This window comes from Triticum urartu, chromosome 7A (genome assembly GCF_056163025.1).
Source record: "Triticum urartu cultivar PI428250 chromosome 7A, HENAU_Tu73, whole genome shotgun sequence".
Classification (NCBI taxonomy): Eukaryota; Viridiplantae; Streptophyta; class Magnoliopsida; order Poales; family Poaceae; genus Triticum; species Triticum urartu.
This window is the reverse complement of record NC_141879.1, coordinates 169,674,207-169,682,112: the sequence shown is the minus strand read 5'-3', so window position 1 is coordinate 169,682,112 and position 7,906 is coordinate 169,674,207. Positions and strand designations below refer to the sequence as shown.

Below are 7,906 nucleotides of genomic sequence, written 5' to 3'. Positions count from 1 at the left end.
GTAAGGAGTCAGGTACGACACCTAAGTTTGATTGTGTTAAATCTTTTATGGATACCGATATTTTCCGTAAGTTTAGCACTAAATATGGACTTGACTCTGAGATAGTAGCTTCTTTCTGTGAATCTTTTGCTACTTATGTTGATCTCCCTAAGGAGAAGTGGTTTAAATATCATCCTCCCATAGAAGTAAAAGTAGCTTCACCTATTAAAGTTGAAGAAAAGACTGTCACTTATAATGATCCTATTGTTCCTACTTCTTATGTTGAGAAACCATGAGGCGGAACCTTGGCGGATCCAATCTAGAGCTCCGGTAGAGCTGTTCTGCCGGGGATACTTCCCTCCCGGAGTGGGAAATCATCACCATCGTCATCACCAACGCTCCTCTCATCGGGAGAGGGCAATCTCCATCAACATCTTCACCACCACCATCTCATCTCCAAACCCTAGTTCATCTCTTGTATCCAATTGTTGTCTCAAAGTCCAGGATTGGTGCTAGTAGGTTGCTAGTAGTGTTTATTACTCCTTGTAGTTGATGCTAGTTGGTTTAATTGGTGGAAGATCATATGTTCAGATCCTATATGCATATTATTACCCCTCTGATTATGAACATGAATATGCTTTGTGAGTAATTACGTTCGTTCCTGAGGATAAGGGAGAACTCTTGCTATGAGTAGTCATGTGAATTTAGTATTCGTTTGATATTTTGATAAGATGTATGTTGTCTAGCCTCTAGTGGTGTTATGTGAACGTCGACTACATAACACTTCACCATTATTTGGGCCTAGAGGAAGCCATTGGGAAGTAATAAGTAGATGATGGGTTACTAGAGTGACAGAAGCTTAAACCCTAGTTTATGCGTTGCTTCGTAAGGGGCTGATTTGGATCCATATGTTTCATGCTATGGTTAGGTTTACCTTAATGCTTTTGTTGTAGTTGCGGATGCTTGCAATAGAGGTTAATCATAAGTGGGATGCTTGTTCAAGTAAGAACAGCACCCAAGCACCAGTCCAACCACATATCAAATTATCAAAGTATCGAATGCGAATCATATGAACGTGATGAAAACTAGCTTGACGATATTCCCATGTGTCCTCGGGAACGCTTTTCCTATTATAATAGTTTGTTCCGGCTTGTCCTTTGCTACAAAAAGGATTGGGCCACCTTGCTTGTGACACCCCCACTATCATGATACAGTAACCCCACACTAATGATGCTAGGTCATCATAATTAAACTTTGCTAAACCCCATTTGTTTCGAACTAAGTTCAAATACAAATTAAAATAACAAGTCAAATTATATTGTCATAAAACAGTGAATTAAAAATGTTCAAAACGTTGTAAATATTCACTAACTAATTAACAAACATCAACCAACATTTCTGGGAATGTTTATATGCCGCCAAAATAATCAAAACAGAGGCTAACAATATTTAATTTATCCTTTTAAAAATAAACAAATACTTATACCATTCAAAAATATTTGAAACTTCTTGTGCTACTCATTACATTGTCTAATATTTATGTCCTAAGTTCATAAGCAACTAAATTCATTTACTATACAAACTAAATATAAAACAATGAAAGGAAGAAATAACAGAAAAAGGAGAAAGGGAAGAACAAAGAAAAAATAAACTAACCTACCCTAACCTACTGGGCTCTTGGCCCATCTAGAAAGGCTAACGGCCCAGCTGCCCACACCAGCAAACTAAACCTAGCCCGATCCCCTCGCTCGACCCCCCATCTCTCCTCACTTCGCTCCCTCGTCCTCCCAGCGCCGCCACGCAACACACACATGCAGACGCACAGAGGGGAGGCTCCTCTGCTCGATCCCCTCCTCCCGGCGCACACTCACCTCAACCTACACCTCCGGCCCTCACCAAGTCGACGACCGCTCCTTCCTTGCGCCGCCTTGTCGCGTCGAGCCTTGGAGCAGCTCCTTCCCCGCGCCCCTGACCGACCTCTCTGTTGTCCTTGGACGTGGGCTATCGCCTGCCTCTAACGTGCGCCTTGTCTCCCTCCTCGCGCCCGTCCTCGACCACCATCGCTGTGAGCTGCGCCCATCCCCCCGGTTTTCCCCCTCTGCCTTTCGCCGTAGTCTGCTCGTCCGCGCCGCCCGATCTTCTTGTTCTGTGGCCACGGTCACCGTGACCATGACTGCGTCCCGCCCTGCGCCCGTCGCAGTGGCCATGCTCTGCATCGGCCCTGGTTGCGCCCCGCATCACCCTGGTTGCGCCCATGGGCCCGCCAATCTCGTGTACCGTCCGCTACCGCCTGATGCATCCGCTGCCGCACGCATGCTGCTACAGCCGTCGTTGCTCTCTGCGCCTGCTGTTAGTGCTCTTGCGTGCTGCACCATCGCCACTCGCCGGCGGCTGCGCGCGTCCCGCCGCTGCCTCGGTGGGTGCCTCGCCTCGCAGCACCTTATCGGGCGGGCTTGCGCCCGTCTCGGCTCCGCCCGTTCGCCTGCTAGCGCCCGCATGCCCGCGTGCCCGTTAGTCCCTCTGGGCCACTAGCTAACGGGCCCCACACCCTAGAACGATAAAAAAACAATAAAAATGTTAAAATAAATAGATTAGTAATTAATTATTAATGATTTAATTAACTTAATTAATCATGTTTAACCAATCTAATTAAAATGATTTAACCTAATCACTTAGTTAGTCTAACTAACATGTTTAGTTAGTCTAGGGCAATGACGTACGATACCCACGCGTCTTTTGACCCAGTCAATAGACTTTTGACTGATGACATAACGCTGACATCATAATTACGTTTTATAATTAATTTAATTCTGTTAATTTTAAAAATGATTTAAATCTTTAAAAATTAATATAAAATAATAAGTTATTCGGATGGAAAAACTTTGTACATGAAAATTGCTCAGAACGACGGGACGAATCCGATCACGCAGCCCGTTCGTCCGCCACGCATTCATAGCATATCAAACACGCAACTTTCCCCCTCCGGTTCACCGGTCCGAAAACGCAAAACACCGGGGATATTTTCCCGGATTTTTCCTCCCTTCACCGGTATCACCTCATACCGCGTTAGGGCACCCCTAGCACCGCTACTTGCCATGTCATGCATCGCCATGCATTTGTTTGCATTCTATTTATTGTTTCTTCCCCCTCTTCTCTCGCTAGACACCGAGACCGACGCTGCTGCTACCCAGTACGACTACGGTGTTGACGACCCCTCTCTTTTGCCAGAGCAACCAGGCAAGCCCCCTCTTGATCACAAGATATCGCCTACTCTCCTCTATACTGCTTGCATTAGAGTAGTGTAGTATGTTACTGCTTTCTGATAATCCTATTCTGATGCATAGCCTGTCATTGTTGCTACAACTGTTGATACCTTACCTGCAATCCTAAATGCTTATTATAGGATGCTAGATTATCATCAGTGGCCCTACACTCTTGTCCGTCTGCCATGCTATACTACTGGGCCGTGATCACTTCGGGAGGTGATCACGGGCATATACTATATACTTTACACTGTTACATTACCGGTGATACTGTTTGGAGATGGGGGCTGAAGGGGCAGGTGGCTCCATCCAGGTAGTGGTGGGCCTGGGTTCCCGACGGCCCCCGACTGTTACTTTGTGGTGGAGCGACAGGGCAGGTTGAGACCACCTAGGAGAGAGGTGGGCCTGGCCTTGGTCGGCGTTCGCGGATACTTAACACGCTTAACGAGATCTTGGTATTTGATCTGAGTCTGGCTACTGGCCTATACGCACTAACAGTTATGGGCACTCGACGTCGTGGTATCAGCCGAAGCCTTCGTGACGTCAGCGACTGAGCGGCGCGCGCCGGGTTGGACCACGTAACGCAACTTCCTTTGTAATGGTGGTTGCTAGGTATGCTCATCGGCCGCGTACGCAACGTGCAGGTGTGCAATGGGCGATGGGCCCAGACCCTGCGCCATAGGATTTAGACCGGCATGCTGACCTCTCTGTTGTGCCTAGGTAGGGCTGCGACATGTTGATCTTCCGAGGCCGGGCATGACCCAGGAAAGCGTGTCCGGCCAAATGGGATCGAGCGTGTTGGGTTATGTGGTGCACCCCTGTAGGGAAGTTAATATATTCGAATAGCCGTGATCTTCGGTAACAGGACGACTTGGAGTTGTACCTTGACCTTATGACAACTAGAACCAGATACTTAATAAAACACACCCTTACAAGTGCCAGATACAACCGGTGATCGCTCTCTAACAGGGCGACAAGGATAGGATTGGCAGGTAGGATTATGCTATGCGATGCTACTTGGAGGACTTCAGTCTACTCTCTTCTACATGCTGCAAGATGGAGGTTACCAGAAGCTTAGTCTTCGACAGGACTAGCTATCCCCCTCTTATTCCGGCATTCTACAGTTCAGTCCACATATGATAACCTTACTCCATTTGATACCAATGCATACATATGTAGTGTAGCTCCTTGCTTGCGAGTACTTTGGATGAGTACTCACGGTTGCTTTGCTCCCTCTTTTCCCCCTTTCTATACTCGATTGCTGCGACCAGACGTTGGAGCCCAGGAGCCAGACGCCACCGTCGACGATGTCTACTACTACTCGGGAGGTGCCTACTACTACGTGCAACCCGCTGACGACGACCAGGAGTAGTTTAGGAGGATCCCAGGCGGGAGGCCTGCGCCTCTTTTGATCTGTATCACAGTTTGTGCTAGCCTTCTTAAGGCAAACTTGTTTAACTTATTTCTGTACTCAGATATTGTTGCTGCCGCTGACTCGTCTATGATCGAGCTCTTGTATTCGAGCCTTCGAGGCCCCTGGCTTGTAATATGATGCTTGTATGACTTATTTTATTTGTAGAGTTGTGTTGTGATATCTTCCCGTGAGTCCCTGATCTTGATCGTACACGCTTGCGTGTATGATTAGTGTACGATTGAATCGGGGGCGTCACAAGTTGGTGTCAGAGCCGACTGTTTGTAGGAATCCCCCTTCCAAAATCTTTGGCCGAAGTTGAGTCTAGTCATTGCAAAACTTCTAACTAACATGGTTGTGCGGCTTACGGGCCCACGTCGCCATTGGGTGGTATTAGGATCTTTTATTCCTCGACCTATACTCTGGGATTCTGATCTCTCTTCTACTCGGGTTAAATGAATTTGCTAAACTCTAACATTAGGTTCTCGTAACAACTTTCTACCAGAGAGCCCCTTATTACAGATGATCGCCTGCTGCACCAGAAGAATCCGAAGATACTCTCCGAATTTCTCTCGAGACTTTATGCCGTCGCTTTTGCAATTTCCTCCCATTGATAAACCCCTACGGATAATCGCATATACTCGCCATTCATACAATGTTTCCCAGTTGATCTTGTTATTACAAGATACCCCGAAATTCTCTCCGTTGTTCCGGAAATCCTTTGAGCTTACTGCCTTGCGGTTCTTCCCACATGAATACCCTTATGGATAATTCCTCACACTTATCGAGTATCTGTTCATCCCCAGTTGTTCGTATGCTTCATAAGATACTCTGGAATACTATCCGACCTTCTGAGGATCCTCTTCAAACTATTGCTCTGCAAGTACTTGTATGCTTACATTATGGATGCTCCCATATGACTATCAATATTCATTGTATCAACTGACACCGTAATTTTGATCCTATTGATTCAACATGTGTGCGAACGCACACAATCATCAATTGACCCTTCTAAATTATCTTTCCAGCTCAGATGTCATTTTGAACATGAGCTGGTTATCGACCAATCAAATTGACGTTGATTGTACCCCTAATATCTATTCAACTTATCCATTCTTAATCAGACCATTGGCTTCTGATCCCTTGATTTGTAAATGATAACTCCTTTGTTATCTAAGCATCGAATTATTCAGATGTCCTATAATCTGATGCATTTGCATTCTTTCCTCCTCTTATTGAGTACCGATACTCACATCAGCTCCATTGTGGACCACCAGGCCCATTGTTGGGTTATCATCCGTTAGTATCCTTCACAGTGAAAATTCTTGTGAGTTATTCCCATGATACATAATGTCTTTGACAATCTGTATCTTCTGCTTTGTCAACCATGCTCTACTTCCGAGCTTGAGTTATCTGCTCCTGATGTTTGTGGTATATGTTCCTAAGATGCCCCTATGGGTTGAACCTATACCTTCTCTAAAACTGTGTGAACCCAAAAGATTTCACGGGTCATACTTATCTGGTATTGCACCAGGTAAAAACTTTCAACAAGTAATGTCATTTTTGAAATACGAGAGGTGAATGAAAGGTTATGCGTTGAACAAGTGGGAGTCGACCTTGAACCCTGTGTTCATGCCCATGGACACGATGTAGATCTTATCATTAAAGCTTCTGCTAAATTAATTATTCCCTCAGTATAAGTTCATCTTATATCCGGGATCTGACCTTTTGCAATCATGGTCCCGACCATGTTCTCCTTTAAATACCATTTCCTATGCAAGTTTAAGCACTTGTCTTCTGCATAGCAATACCCTAGTCCAACCTCTACTTTGATCTGTCATCGAGTATTACCCCCTGGTATCTCGAGAATATCATGGAACTGCATAACTTCTTATGAGTTCTTCATCAAGTACTACATTCTCACTGATTCCAATTTTTCACGGGCTCTGAGTTATTAAACACTCAAAGACATTGATAACTGAACCGAGTCCGCACTATGGTTCAACAACTCTTAGAAATCTTCTTTACTTATGAGTTTATACCCGATCACGTCATTCCTAGCCTGTTTGGGTATATCATTATTGTGATGATTTTAACCGTGCTACCTGGTCCTTCTTCCCAGAGCACGATTTTCGATGATGAGCTAGCCTTACGTCGATTTTCCTCATCATATCATTTCGCCTTGAACTGCAAGCTTGGTTTCGAGTTTGTGCCGTAAGCGAGGTTCCAATAACCTTTTGCTTCATAATTCCTTTGACTTGATGCCATCGCCGATAGATTACATCTTCATGAAATCTCTCAACAAATGTGTCATGATTAGCACCAACATTTTGAGCTCTTCCAGGATATCAATCGAATTCATAATGAGAAATACCATCCTTGCCCTCGATGATTTGTGTTATCATCGACCACTTTCTTGCCTTCCCCCAACACAAACTTGTCCATGTTATGGATGCAACTTGCTATCTAGCTTTTATGATGTTCTACCTTGAAGTATTAATGACCTTGATGACAAGTATGTTGTGAGGATTGCTCCACCTCTTAAGAATTCTTGGTATGGTGATACTTCTCACCATCACCATTCTTTCTTGGTCCTCGTGTTGATTCCAACCGGGGTACCAACAAGTGAACGATGTTGTTTGGATTCTGCCCTTCTAGCAACCCTATTGCTTTGAAGTTAATGGTCGATAATTCATTCTTAGACCATTTGTTATCGAATCACTAGCCTAACATTGATCATGCTACCTAAGTCCATATTTCGGGTGCACCTTTCAACCAATGTTTAATTGTGTATGTTTTCCTCGAGCATATTTCATTATATCATTTGATCTGACAAATGTAATCTCCTTATCCACATAACCGTGGAGATCAATATTTTTTGGATACCTCGTTGAATTATCGCTGAGTCCATCAGCCACCTCCTCATCCTCCCCTTGGCTTAATGATGAACCCTTGTTCGGAACTCGCTTCCATAGTTCATTTCCCAAGAATCATATAATGTCATCTTGTCAATTGTGTTGCGCCTCTTCTTCTCAGGCATCCTGAGTCTGAGATATCCTAACACCAATCAGATCTGAAGCCCTGTCAGGTTTGATGGTTGGAACATTTTTACAAGAGTTATAACATTGGTGTTTATATGACCCGGTTAGGTGATGTCATGCCCAGCACACCTGGCTGGAGGGCCTATTGTTATAGTTTCCATTTTAGCAAGGTTAACCATTCTTCCGTGAGGAAATTGTAAGACTTATTCTAG

At 44.7% G+C, this 7,906-nt stretch overlaps 1 long non-coding RNA gene across 1 annotated transcript; it reads left to right on the top strand.

The window, feature by feature from the left end:
- The first annotated feature begins 1,729 nt into the window (after nucleotides 1-1,729).
- Nucleotides 1,730-4,839, top strand: LOC147958814 (uncharacterized). The gene is made up of 3 exons (XR_015612122.1): nucleotides 1,730-2,044; nucleotides 3,142-3,216; nucleotides 4,514-4,839. It is a non-coding gene; the product is annotated as an uncharacterized LOC147958814 (long non-coding RNA).
- The last annotated feature ends 3,067 nt before the right edge of the window (nucleotides 4,840-7,906 follow it).